The 14686-nt window shown below is 43.0% G+C and overlaps 1 protein-coding gene across 24 annotated transcripts in view; it reads left to right on the top strand.

Annotated features, from left to right (window-relative positions):
- Positions 1-14686, top strand: part of SLMAP (sarcolemma associated protein) — a 66797-nt gene that overhangs the window by 9695 nt on the left and 42416 nt on the right. Inside the window, exon 1 of one of the 24 annotated variants that reach the window (XM_082059803.1) lies at positions 2864-2950. The exons of the other annotated variants lie outside the window; for them this stretch is intronic. The gene's annotated coding sequence lies outside the window, so the exon portion shown is untranslated. Of the gene's footprint in view, positions 1-2863; positions 2951-14686 lie in introns of those variants that run through there. 24 annotated transcript variants of the gene reach the window in all.

Here is a 14686-nt window from a genome sequence, read left to right as displayed (position 1 = left end):
GACTTCCCACCGAAATGTGTCAGATAGAAATTCTCTTAAAATTTACTTGAAGGAAAAGAAGCACTAAATGAAACAGAAACGTTCCCGATTCCATAAGGGTGGCAGTAACCCAGCGCTTTCACTCGCAGCTCAACCGCTGCTTCCCTTTTAACAACTCACAGGGGAAATTAATGACTTTTTTCTTTTCCCAATCTTCCTCTTTGAGAACTTTTCCTAGACGGCATGTTCCAGCAGTTGTAAGAGAAAGCTGGGAACGCAAATTGTCACAAAAAGGGCATATTTGGTTTTGCGGTGGGTAGAGCTGCCTGTGCTGTTCAAGCAGGTACAGAAATATTGTCTGGAACCATAAGCTGAGGATTTGGTCTGTGATCGGAGTCCTTCCTATGCAATTAAAGGAAGAACAGATAGGCTGCTATTAGATTAACGTGTTACCTATAGCATAGAAAAGCATATGGATATTCTAAGTCTGCTTGAACACTCTTGACCCCGGTGTCATCCTGATTTTTTGTTGAATTTGTGGATCTGGCTGTTGACTGGGAAGTTAAAAGTGTGTGTGCTGTGTTCCTGTACTGTGTCAAGGAGCATGTCTGAGGCCTTTTGAACTACTTAGCAAGGTTGTGTTTTGTGTTGTTTTAGTCCATGCATACGCTACGTGGACTGCGGTTGGTGGAGATGAGCTCCTCGCTTTCCTGGTGCATTCATTGCATTGGGAGCAGTTGAAAGAGTCTTAGCTGAGCTAGCGCTTGCTTTCTTAATGTGGCCTTTGAAGTACGAGCTTTGTTGCCGGCGTCTTAAAAGAGGGAAGAGAAAGTTTATCTGCTGTGATAAACAAGGCTTTAGAAAGAACTGCATGACCTTGCGTGAAGAATGATGGTGGGAGGAACATCTTGTGTATTTATTTTGTATAATCAGAAGTGGTAAAGTCCATTAAAATGCAGCTTGTTTAAAGTGTAAAGCACGGAGATACCTGTCTACACTTGAGGTATAGTAAGGGTATTATCGTCTAAATGTATGAATTATAATAATTAACATTTGTTTAAGAAGCTAATAGTGTGTTGAGCCAAACATACAAGTTTGAAAACATTCTAATTTAAATACTTGTTTGTTTCTCTCAAGTATTACAGCTTCAAGTTCTGGAAAATAGACAGGAATGACTGTTCTTTATAAAATAAAGTACTAACTTTTCGTTTTTGTATGTGTTGCTATTACACTTGAGTATAACTGTTAGAAATGGCCCATAGCAGGAAGCTCGTTTGTCTTGCATCTTCCCACAATCCTAATGAGAAATTGCATGATGGAAACAGTGGTAGAATATGGAGTCTGTTGCTGGCTGCAGTTCCGAGAGGAGTCGTGCTGCTTACTTGCCAGTTCTCCTCTTTTACAGGATTTCATTCCCACTCAAAAGGTACTTTTATCACTATCGATTCCTATGTTCCTCTGTTTTCTTGTTCCCTTGACGAAACAACCAAAGCAAATAGCATGAAACAAAATCTTGTCAACTTGTTCCGTGTGTCCACTGAAAATACCGTCTAGAAAATCCGAGGTCACTGAACCTGCCCGTTTCTGAGTGTGTGGGTGATAACGCTGATTCAGATAAGATGCTGTTGCCAGCGTTAGGGCAGCAACCGAGGAGCTGAACAGGGAGGGTGAGAAGGCAACGGAACAGGCTGATGAACCACAGCAGCAGAGACTGTTCCTTGTCTCATTTATCTCACCCTCGTGAGACCCGAAGCCTGCGTAGCAGTGAGTGCCTCTCTGTGTTGTGTTTCTTTATGGATTTTTAGTAAATTCAGTTTTTTCGTAATGTGTGTATAGTAATTTGTAATGTGTGTTGTGGAATTAAGTTTCCCTTTATTTTTTCTAGGGAGGAGGTAAAAAGTAAAATGTGCTGCAAAATACTGATTCTTAGCAAGGTGTGTGACGAAACGGAAGAAATGAGAGCAAATGTGGCAGAAAAGGTTGTGGGTGCACAGAATCTTCCCAAACCAGTTCTCAAATGCTCCTCCATCCATCCTCCCCTCCATGCGCTAACTCTGGTGCTTGGGCCACTCTTAAACCAGCTAGGCTTGGCTTAGCCTTCAGCTCCCGCTCTGTGCTCTGGACTGTTGGTCCTCTCTTCTCTTCACTCTTCAAGAGGAAAAGAATTCCAAGCTTTCCTAAAGAGCTGCCTTATCTACCCTCTCTGGTTTTGAGCATCACTTCTGCCTTGGAGTTTCTAAGGCTTTCTTTCTGAAAATAACTTTAATTCCAGCTGCCACCTTCCTCTTCCTGCCGTCCCCTTCTGCAGAGACAGACAGATTGCCAGCAGTCCGTGGCAGCATCTCATCCCATCTCAGCCGGACCTTTGATTCCGTTCCTCTTATGTCCAAGTGGCTTCAGGGTAAGAGCCCCGTGGTGATGGGGCAGCCCCACATAAGTGATTATGTCTGATAATGAGGGGCAAGAGGAGTGAGATGAAAGGCTGGGAGAAACTTCTGGTTCTGTGTCTCATTCCTTCTAAATAGAAGCACCAGTTCCTGAGGTCAGTGTGATTGGAGCCTGCGAGCCCACGGGTGCTGTGGGCTCCAGAGGTGAACTGTATCAGCACCGAGGCACAAATCACCTCCCAGGGTTTGGGATAAACCACCGGGTGAAGAGAGCACCCAGCGGTGAGGGTTCCATGGGCTTCAATGGCACTGGGAATCCCACTGGGATGGGATAGAGACAGGGTGATGGCTGCAAGTGGATGAAGTGATGCAGAAGGGAATAGTGAAACTTCACAACAATTGAAGGCACAATTACATACTTTAGATTGCAAGTTGCTCTTTTTTTTTTCTTAAGTAAACCAACAGGAAACACGTATCACCACTTCTCCTTTTCAAATGCACTCGTACCATTAAGCATAGGTGCTCCAGGAGCAGAGTTTGTGCTGGGGAGAAAATCATCGTAAAGGTTAAGATTGTCATTTCAGGTAACAAAGCTTTTCCTTGAAAATTTTCTGTGTCAAGTCTGCTGTTTGAATGTTTCATTTCTAAAAATGCCTATTTTTCTCAGTTTATTTTCTTAAATTCTATCAAAATATTCTTAACATGTAAAAATGAAGCATCGTTATAAGCAATGCAGAAATGGCGGTGGTAATGAGCTTCCTTTCTGACAACATAAATCTTACTTGATCAGACAGATTATTTTCATTGAACTCCTCCTGCGGTTGGAAGGTGGGTCAGATTCCATGAAAAAAAGGAAAAATAGTTTCACTCCTGACTTGCTACTGAAACTATTGGATATTAGAGTTAGTTTCAGTGGTTTTGGTTTATGTTTTAAATGTCAACATGGAACTACTTATGTTCATTTCCATGGTTCTGTCACAGCTGAAATAGTTTATTTCATACTTCATAGAGTTTTGAACATGTTGCTTCCTGAAGAAATATAGTAATTCAGTTTGCATCGTAGTTGATCCTCAGTAGAGATGAATGTTTTAATCCTTGAACTGACTCAACGGGGAAACTTCAGATCTGCAGAATGTCGAAGTTCTAGTAGTTTTCTTTAAAAATCAGTGTTGTTTGGGTTTTTTTTCTGAGACTATCACAGCAAATGGTGATTTTTATCAGTGAACAGTCTGAACTTCTCTGTAATACACTTTCTGAAGTGAATGAGAAAAAAAACCCAGGTAAAGCGTGAGTAGTAAAGCATGGTCACTTAAGTGAGAAGTCTTTATTTGCTCTGATAGTTCTGTATTGCAGAGTGTAGTTGTCAGGAGGATTAAGAACTGTTTGGTTTGTTTTCCAAAATGAGCAGTCGTGGAAGCTTGTTATTAAATTCGTTATTTGGTGGTGTCAAATTGGTGGGTTTCTCTCTGTGGGTGGTGTCGTCGTGTTTTTGTTTTCCCTTAGAATAGTTCAGGGACTGAATTCTTCCAATGTGCATTACACCTCCCGTTGAAATTACGGCTGGCAAAGGAGTACGTGTCGCATTCTACCATCAGGCCCAGCGCAAGAACGCTTCTGTTGTAACTTAGAGAATATTACTGTTGAGAAACTTGCTTTGCATAAACCATTTTAGTCTTTTAAAGTAATAAGTTATAACTAGGTTAATAATTTGCACATTAGTTTTTGTATATACATATGACTGATAAAATCCAGAGGGGCTTTCTAAAATTGTAACAATTTGTTAGTAAATTATTTTATATAAAGCAACATAGGTATTGGTAGAACAGTTAAGAGCAGAGGGTATAGTTCTGTTGGTTTGAATGCCTATCATTTTTCCTTCAAAATATTATCTGTGTGAGCTGTCTTGGGATTTTTCTCCTCTACGTTGTTACTCCGAACTATTGAGGTACTTTACACATTTTTGTTTACTAGTTTGCTGTCTGGTATTCACGTTTTCAAGCCAAACCTTTCAAAAGGAAGTGAAGAAAACATCAGCGTTCCTGATGCGCCGTATTAAGAAACGCTGAGGTTATAGAGCTGTTGAGAAACAGCGACGGCAAACCTGCCGGGTGGAGGTTGGTGCCGGAGGGTCCCGGGGGAGCCGATGGGGTGAGGAGCCTGGAGACGTTTGGCTGCTGAGGCTGGAAGTTTCCAGCCCATTGTTGGTGCAGTCAGTAGCTAAATAAGCTGCTCAAGTTGTCCGGCTTTCAGTTAAGTGTAGAAAGCGCAATATAACGAGGTAAGTGAGGGGCCTCGCTTAACAGAAAATGTTTATCTTTTACCTAATTTTAAGAAACAGAAGAGCAAGCCATGGGATAAACAAATATAGTAAAAAATAGTTTGTTTGTCCCATGAGAACTTATGAAGAATTTGTGTTTATGTCCGGAAATGCAGCACTCCTGTGTTTTTTAAGGCACCCTCTGTTGCAGGTTGAAGCTTTAGTACCAGCTGTTCTGTGCTTTTCTCCTCGCCCACGTGCTTTGCGCATGTTGCAGTTGTGTGAAGGGAGGGAACCAGCCTGCGCCAACTTCCTCCACGTGTCCAGTTTTCATTATTTTGCAGAGCAAATAAGCAGGGCGGGAGCTGGAGATGTGCTGTGGAGTGACCCCGACAGCGGCTGCTCGGGGAGCAGAGCAGCTGGGTGCTGTGCACCTTACTGCTCCAAACCAGAGACGCGCTGCAAGAGGAGGAACTTGTCAGGACAAAAGATGGTTGTAATATATAGAGGAGAAAGCAGAGACGCCCGGCGCTGCCCCGCGAGCTCCGATGGCAGATGCTGCGGCTGTGCTGGAGGGTTGTATCCAGTGAAGCCAAGAGATACAGAAAGACTGAGGTTGTGCGTACCTTACTTTCCAGGAACGGCCGCAGAGTCTCTCAAGTAACAATATCTAAAATACAGCTGATTCTTCAGCCGAGGAGCTCCTGTCAGGTGGCAGCAGAGGAATGGGGAATGTCAGGGCTGAGGAGAAGGACTGGCCTCCTCCTTCTGAAGTCCATGCTGGACATACCTGAAATTCCTACCGACTGACAGGAGCAGCGTGAAAAGGTGCTGGAAGATGGTCTTACCCCGACTTGTTACCTGTATCTGCTACATTGTGTAGCTCCAGTGGATATTCATGTGGATCTATGAATATGCAAACAGGAGAGCAGTTATTGATCTGTATATAGATCTCTATATAAATTTTATATGCTGTTTTATTATAACAACAATAATCTCTAGGGTTTGATATGGCTGGTATTGCGTGGGACCTCAGTGTACTGCTTGACTGCAGAACAAAACTCTGTTCAAAAGAAGTTTAGAAGCAGCAATGGGGACACACTCGTGTTTCTCTTGAATTTGTATTTAACCATGTTGCTCTTAACGCTGCCAGTTCCCAGTAGCCCGACCTATTTTCCTTTGAAACAAGCTATGGATGGCATCTCATCCTAATTAAAGTTTATTAAAACTTCATACTAATACTAGACTAATTATAGGTAGCGTAAAAGTCTCGCTGATTTTTCTTTAATCAAAGTATAGTCTTGTCTACAGCCATATTAAATTGAAGCTTGGATGACAAACCTCTGGGTATGTCAAAGCTTCTCACTTAACAGCGCAGGTATTTTTGTGGGCAGCCGTGTTTGTGCTGAGAGCGCGCTCTGAGTTTTATGTGAGCTTAATGTGAGGGTTCACCTGCTTTGGTGATGTCCAGAACAGATCTGGGGGTTGTTGGAGTGGCCGGTTGATCTGACACATGGCACCGGGGCTCGTTCTGCGTCCTTTTGGGGCTGCAGATTTGGAAATAATTCTTTAAGCGTTTTTGCTTTGAGTTACCAGTGCGTATCCTACTGCCTGATGTTTTGTTCTTTTAGTAAATGACTCATTCTCCTGGTTTGTTTTACTTTCTGGACTTTCTCTTTTGTTCTTCTAAGAGCTCAGATGATGAATTGTAGCAGAACTTAATATGTTAAATGTCAAGAATACATTTTAAGAAAGCGCAGCCTTTGTAAGGAGAAAGCCTGACTGTTCTCAGAACAGCAGCATTTTTGAATTGCTGATTAGACGTGGAAAAAGATTGCATGTTAATTGCAGTTCTTTTGCAGCATATGGCCAATTTCTAACTAGATCTTTTTTACCATTGATTAGGAAGTTCAGTTTCTATATTTAATGTGCAAAGGCTTTGACAGCGTTCTGATTTTTACACATCCTTGCTTGTTCTGGGTGGAATTTCAGTGACTTGCATAATTTCAGTAGCAGGAACACTGACGTGGAGAAACCTCATTTTAAAATCTGCGAAGTAGAAGAATTGTTAATGTGGATGTTGTAGCTTAAGAGTAGCTTGTGTTTGAGGCTCTGCAGTTGGAATTGATAGTGTAGACAACCCACAATATATATGCTATAATTTGTGGAAATTTCAGCATTAAAATAAACCACCTTCATATATGAAGAGTCTTCAACTTTAGTTTCCGAGATGTGCTTTTGTAATTGAATCGCTTTGCTTTACCAAACCGGGGCGAGTGTGTATAATGATGTTGCCCTCTAGTGGTTGTAACTCAGGTTTGAATTGTAGAAAGGAAAGTTCTTTGCACGCTCGGGGTGTCAATTTGCTCGCGGATGGTTGGGTGTGTTGTGTGTCTTACAGTAGCGATGTGTTCACCTGTCTGGGCAATGGCAGCTGAATAACACGAGGATTGGGTAAAGAAAATATAATAATAACTTGATAACAGGGAATGCCACCCATAATTATTATTATGGGGAAAATCTTGATGGATTTATTATGTAATTTACCTTCTGTCTTATGAGATTATTCTTGGTAGCCCATGTCTACCGCATGGAAGAGTCCAGTGGCACTTTAACCTTCTGGGGAGGCTTTGGGTTCAGCTTTTGAGAGTGGATGGTTTAGAAAATAAGTCTTTGAGTCCTTCAGGCCACCACCGTTAATTTGCTCTTTGGTGGTTCTTGGCAGGCAGGAGGATTGTTTTGCTTCGTATTTGCTCTGTGACTGCCCCTTTTTTTCAAAGCATCGCAACAGAGTTAATGGGGAAAAATCCCTTGATGACCCTTCGTTCATGGGCAAACCACGTCCAGCTTTCTATACTGAGTGAGGCGCGTTCCCTGTCTTGGTGCTGCATGGAAGAGCTCGGTGCTCAAGGGACCAGTCACCGTTCTGTACACTTGCATATGTTTGTCAGGATTGAATCTATCTGTACTTCTACCATATCTTCCTCTTTCTTTCCCTCTCACCCCCACCCTCCTTTTTTTTTTTTTAATATATCAATTTCAAATAATAATAACAATAAACTATGAAGCTTACACTAACGGCTTTGTTTGAAAAAAAATGGGGGGGGGGGGGGGAGAAAATGGAAATAACTTTTCTGATGATGATACTGAAGTACAAAGAATGACTTAAGTGATTCAACGTATTGAGTATCAGCAACTTAAAATCACTGCTTTAGGAGGTGAACTGTGAAAACTTTCACTATTTATTTCTAACCATTACAAATTGGTGTCGTCCTGGTTAGAACAACATTCCACTGCGTTGTGTCAGCTGGACAGTGTGACCTGACACCTGCACACAGGTGGTGGAGGCGGCTCTGACCTTCACACCTGGATGGATCTGCGTGTGGACAGGGACTCGGTGGCTGTTGAGTGGAGGATGTTGGAGTGAAAACCTGGAACCGCTGCTGCTAGAAAGAGGTTCTTTTGTACTTGGAAATACGGCACATTTAGTCCAAAACACGGCAGGGCTTGGTAATGTATTTCTGAGAAGTGCGGATGACGAGCCTGGCAGGTTTGACAGCAGCAAAGGTGGGAGGTTGGCAGCAGCACTTTGCGATTCCTCTGCCCCTGGCAGGTTGGTCGTGGGCACTTAGCGCTTGTTCTAAATACTTTTTTATTGACAAAGAGATTTTAAAAGGCACTCAGTGTGTTGTTTGCTTTTTTTTTTCTTGTCTGAAGAATAAAATTCATGGGCACAGTGTTATCAGTGTAACATCCCCAGTGACTTTGTGGATATGATGGAAAATAGCTAGAAAAAAAAAGACCTCAAAATACTTTTGGCTATGTAGAAAGCTGCACCAGAATAATTACCCGGGCACGTTTTGCCATGTTCGCAAACCCTTTAATCTGTGAATTCAAGGTGTACCATGTATGTGATTTTTGCCCTTGACTGAGACCGGGATGGATCGTGAGTCACACCGTGTTTGAAACGGTGATTACTGATCCTTGAACGTCTTATCTGTGCTCTGCCCGTTCCCGGCCCGGCTGTTCCCAGCCGGGGAGGAGGCGGCAGCACCTGCCCCTTGTTCCGGAGCCAGGAGGACGCGGCTAAAGAATCGGCTGACTAAGATTCTCTAAGATCGCCTATCAAAAAATCAGCTCATGCAGTGTCTCACATTGCTGGCCGACCCGCCTCGGTATGTGACCACATGCTGTACGTATTGCTACCCTTAAGCTTGAAAAAATTAATTGCCTTTGTTCGGGAATACCAGCATTCAATTACTGCTTGCTTTGGAGCTCTTGACCTAGGAATGGGTGGCAAATAAACCCAGCCTCCTCCCAGAGTGTTTTCGCCCTGGCGTTGTTGGAGGTACGGTACGGCTTGGCGGTTCCTCCGCTGCAAATGTTCAACTCCCAATTGTCAGATTGCTCCTCTGTGCTGGAAAATGGATTTTCCATCTTTGGCTGGAGCCGCACCCTTCACCGACAGCGCCTGCTTTCCAGTTAGTTGTGTTTGCTCCCTGTCCGGAATGCCGAAGTTCAAAACAGAGAAGGAAAATAAATAGAATTTAGGGTTTTTTTTTTTTGTTGGTTTGTTTTGCTTTTCAAGTTCTGGTCCTAGATGCAGAGTCTTCAGAAAACCACGGAGGAGCGTGTTGCTCTGGTGACCCCTTGTTTTCAGGCTGAGGAAGCGTGCGGTGAATTCTCACTCCGCTGTATTTTGGTTGTATTTGTGGTTTGGAGCTGTTACAAAAATATCTAGTTTGACATGATTACAATTAGTACCGTGTCTTTTGTACTGAGGCAGTTCTTTTGAGTTGGGACTTGTACTTCTGCCTCTTTATTGCTGCGTTGAGTCGGTACCACCACAACTTTAGGTTTCTCCTCAGTGTGGAAGTTTGAACTGCAGTTTAGAAATGCGGTGAGCGTTCTTTTTCTTGGGACACCTGCCGTCTGTTGATAAATAGTTCAGGAGCAGATATGTCAGAAAGCAAGAAATCTTTGTGTTATGCAAAGGAGAGATGAATTAACTAGGCTGGCTGCAGATGTTTTAGAAAAGATAATATCGTAATTGCATGAGACAAGTCATTTCAGGTGGAATATGGCCCTTGCTAAAGTGGGGGAGAGAACCTCATGAACTTCTCAGGATATTTTTAGAATATTTATACCATTTTCTTGTGACAGCACCAAACCACCATTGCATCTGGAGGTGTCTGTGCAAACTCTGGGCTTTTTTTCTTTATCTGAATGTGTGATGACTGGGAGTTTTCCCCATCATAAACCAGCAGCAGAGTGGAATTAATGACCGCGGGTAAACACGGCACCTTGCGTGCAAGGAGCAGGAACGAGCAGGGGATTAAATAGTTTCAACGCTTCTTTATGTACTCAAAAAGTGAACAGGAGCGAGGAGCAGAGGAGCTTTGCTCCAATGATTCACTCCTTGGAGAAACAGCCGCGTCGCAGGGTGGTTCTGCGGCTCTCGCGGCGCCAAACGGGGACGGCTGGGTCGGAGTTGCCCAACAACCCCACAGCTCTGCAGGTCGGCTCTGCCGGGCCAGCCGGTCACCCGGGATGCTCTAGGGGTTCATCCCCAGTTTGCTGGCCCTGGAAAAATGGGATTGATTGCTGATATGAGTTTAAGAATGCAGATTTCTTAAGGAAAATTTCCATTTCGGTTCATTTTTTGCTAATCGCTTATCTCGATTCAAGGTTTTTGAGGAAGCAGAAACAATAGGTAATGTTTGTGTTAGATTTCTCGTTGTATTTACTATGCTAGATCCGGATAGTATTTTAATATTTCCTTTTTTAAAAAGAAAAAAAAAGTGATTTAAAAATATTTTTGAAATGTTTGTAAATATTCTTTAAAATATTTCCCTTCTGCTTTTCCTGTCAATTCCGCCTATTTCCCACTAAAACAATTCCATGTTTATTTTAGTAGGTACTGTAGATCTTTGGGTTTAGTTTTTAGTTCTGCGAGGTTTTAATAAGGTTTAATAAGGCTCTTGAACTGTGAAAGCAGGAGAAGTTGTGCCTCACCTCTGGTCTCAGCTGGGGCAAAGCTCCGTTCAGATGTGACAAATCTCCCGCCTAATGTCGTACTTTGCATTGCAGTACTTGGGGACGAGACCACAGTTTGTTCTCTCCTTGTACTTTATAAAGTTGGCCAGGGAACGTAACTATCAACTTTAGCCACATCTTGATTGTAAATTTAAGAATAAAAATGTTAGTTCTCTGGATAGTCTCAGCGCTTTTCCCGGGTGCGGAATATTGGTACAGGTGCTTGAAGGCAAAGAGTAAATTGCAGTGATAAATTGCAGACCCTTAAGAACATACATTTGCAAAGAAATGAGAGTTATAGATGGGAACCTGCTCTTTGCAGAGCTCACAATTGTTTTATCTGGATACACATGTCCTACAAATACAGCCTTTAGGACTTTGTACGCTGCAAGATAAGGTTGCCTTGTGCAATGGCAAAGTTTGAGTATGTCTTGTTGCCAAACTCATTAAATTTATTACAGTGAACTCTGGTACTTGGCTTTCAGTCCAGTTTTGGAGGAAAGGATTCATGTAAGGGCACCGGGATTGGTGAGTGTTGCAGCAATATTTTACACTTAGGAGTTATTATCCCAAGTGATTATCCTGGAGAAGCCGGGATTCCTGGGTAATGGCCTATTAAGGCGTTTTGTTTCTTTATTTTAAAGCCTGTTTCTTTATTTTAAAGCCTGTTGCGCTGTATTTCCGTAATTGGTTAATGTAGAGAACGCCGTAACATCAAGCGAAACCTCAGAAAGTCACCTTGTCCGTGTGCTTTCCCCGGGGTAAATGTTTGCGGTGGTAGAAGCTGATGGAAATTATACAAAGTAATCGCTGGTATCCCAGCGATAGGAGCTGTGGAAATGTCTTGTGTAGTGACACGGGGCACAACAGCTTTGCAACAAGTACGATATCCTTCCACACACCTGGGGTTTATCTAGTTTTAATGGTTTTATGAGGCCATGACACTGGTCACGTTTTTAACATGGAGCAGGAAAGTGTCTCAAAGTCACTATATGTTGTGTAAGATATTGTCATCTATGACAGCAGTAATACAAAATCTCTTCTTTACATTTCGTCTGTATTCCAGTCAGTCAATTTGAACATCTTGGTACCATCTGTGAGTAGTAATTTCTCAGGAATCCTTCCCTTGATTGCACTTTATTGTCAATATATTTTAGCTTAGCACTTAAAGCAGCAACATACCTTAAAAATCTCGTATCTTCAGTATGAGAATTTCAGAAAGAATTAAAATTGTACTTGAAAATTTTCTTGCAGGCTGAAAATTCTTTTTTTTTTAATTTTCATTAAGAAAATTGTACATAATTAGTACCGAGTTGGGGGGTTATTTTGTAGGGAACTTTTCTGCTTTGCCTGTATTCAGAAATGAGTGGCATCTCCTTTGCTGAGACAGTTAATGTCCTTAATCTACTTATGATTTACTTACAAAAGGAAGTTTTAAAGCACAGCATATGTGAAGGGACAGACTTGTGAAGCAAATCAATATAGAATGTTTGTAGTTGCCTTGAAACGGTCCAGGGTTTGCAGGAATGGCCGTGAACATGAGGACAACAGTTCGGCACCAGAGCTTCTCCAAAGAGGAGCCACCGGTAACCACGGTGACTCGGCTCACCATAGCAAGTCAGTCCGTTCTTTATAAACAAAATTACTTGGAAATTAGAACTCTTCTCTGGATCTCTCCTTTTTAAAAATAGCCTTTTGCATCAAAACTATGAGACTGATGTGAAGCGAGATCTATTCTTGCACGCCGTTGTCATGTTTTGTGGTGAAACACTTTATCTTGAGGTTTTTAGGGAGCATCTTGTTGTCCTGCTCCTTTGCGTTTGTGCTTTATTTGAATAATCTGTGGATGGATCAGTGCCCGCGAGTAACTTTTACCTTTTGAACCACTTTATTGCACACCTGCTTACCACAAACCCCCTGTGTTCAGCAAGAGGAGTGGATGTTGGATTGCTCCAGGCCATGGCCTTCGGTGCGGATCTTCTGCGTGAAGATACGTGTTAGAGAACCGTGAGGAATGAGGAGTTACTGTGTACTAGAGTGTGGTCAGGACTTGTTCTGCTGTGACTGGGCGTTTTGCTGCGTTTTGCAATTCCAGAATGGGATTGTTGGGTTAACTTCACAACCGTCCAGTCAGGTTACAAACTGCTGTTCCTAGAAAATCGGTGGTGATGTTACCTGACGGGCCCCAGCGCTGCCAGGGAGGGTGAGCGAGGGAACCGTCCCTTCCCGACGTGTTTCTGTTCATGTCAGTTGGCTTCACATTAGTTGGCTCATTTTAAAATAGAATTTAAAATAATGGAAAGACAGGACTTGGGCATCTTTTGTGCAAGGTTTTGGATGAGAACACCATCAGAGTACATGCACTGTTTTCAGTACAATCTATTACATTAGTATTGTATTTTTTCCAGAAGTTTTTTTTGCTCTAGGTGTTTGGAGCGTGGAAAGTTCCTTTTAGAGCTAAAGTGAATAAAAGAAATCCAGAAGTGGATTAGTGATGTTTGTACTGTTCTTTACTGACTGTTGGGATGTTGGGGGTTCCAGGAATTGTAATGCAGTTCTACTTACATTTTATGAAAGCAAAGCTGATGCGGGTCATCGTGGCTTTCTTACTGTGCTCCAGCCTCAGACAGGTATCTCCTGTTACAGAGAACTCCAAATTTGGGTTGTGAAATGTACTTTAAAGTCTTAATATTCTGTCATACAGCAACCGACAGAGATCAGCGGCTGCCGTGGGAGGCGTGAGCGTGGGCCTTAGGAACCGGCTGCTGAACTGCGCCCGGTTTTAGCCCAGGTCACTGTTACGTACCCACCAAATTAAGCAACTTGAAAGCACTGGGAACTGCGAGTCCGCGGGGAGTGGTGCTGCTGCTGAGCGGGGCGAGGAGCAGGTACTGGACGGTGGTGGGTTCAGCCACTCGTTTCTTTCATCCGTGACCACACGGAGCTGGAGACCTCGGTCTGGGCCGGTGACGGTGACGGGGACAGACACGGGACTGCGGCTGAAGCTGCGGGCGCTGCTGTGTGATCACAGCGAACTTTGGGAGGCGAGCGCTGGAAATCCTCATCCTCGTTCTGTTCTATGTGTGCACAAGCTTTAAATTGTTGGCATGGTTCTTTGCTTTCGTTTTAAACTAGAGAACTTAGGTTGTGATAGAGTTTGAGGTCCTAAACTTAAACTTTTAGCTATCGTCTGCCAACCTCTTTAACATGAACTACTGCAGAAAATGTAACAATACTGCTCCACATAGCTAGTTCTAAAACTGAATAATTTTAAAGTATTGCTTAATCTTTCTAGTAGCCTTTCTGTTAATAATGGCCACTTCCTAATACAAATCAAAAAGTGCTTTTAAAGTAGATGTCTGACATCTGAATTTTCCTGATGTAAAGTAGATTGTGTGGATAACTGCAGCCTCTGAAGAACAGTATAGAGCTATTGACTAATAGTAACCTTGAGTCCTGAGCCTTTTGCCTTCAGACCGGTAAGTTCAGTTACAAATACTAGTGACTGTGGGGTTTCAGTAGCGGTTTGGGAAGTAAATGCTCATGCCTAGTGGGCACAACAGGTAGGAGATGGTGTTAACTCTGCAAGCATCCTGTCATGTTTGTCTTTTTTTGTGAATGCTTTTGATAGGCCATAATTTAAAATTCTGATAGGTGTATCCATAGACCTCACCAGTTAAAACAAGCATTGCAATGTCGCATGGCGAAAGAAAAGTCTGTGCTGCAGTGTTTGCAGGGACAACACACCTAGAAATGTTTGCTGGGTTTTGTGGAGGAAGGTGACATTGCGCTGCTCCAGCAGCTCCGGTTGGAGCAGACGGGTGTTTGTGCACAGTTTGAGCTGCTGGTGCCTCTGCCTGTTGGGCTGTGCCCCCACCCAAGGTGGGTCCTGCGTCCCTGCCACAGCCCCGTGGCCTCTTGAGGCAAGTCCCGCTGATCTGGCGCAGATGAAAGTGAAGCTGAACGAAGCCTGTAGTGAACTTCAAAGCACTCGAACTGTCAGGTCAGGGCAAGCAGCAGAGGGATT

The sequence above is a fragment of the Streptopelia decaocto genome (assembly GCF_964273445.1).
Source record: "Streptopelia decaocto genome assembly, chromosome: 8".
NCBI classification, from domain to species: domain Eukaryota; kingdom Metazoa; phylum Chordata; class Aves; order Columbiformes; family Columbidae; genus Streptopelia; species Streptopelia decaocto.
The sequence above is the reverse complement of the archived record's forward strand: the minus strand, read 5'-3'. Positions and strand labels throughout refer to the sequence as shown.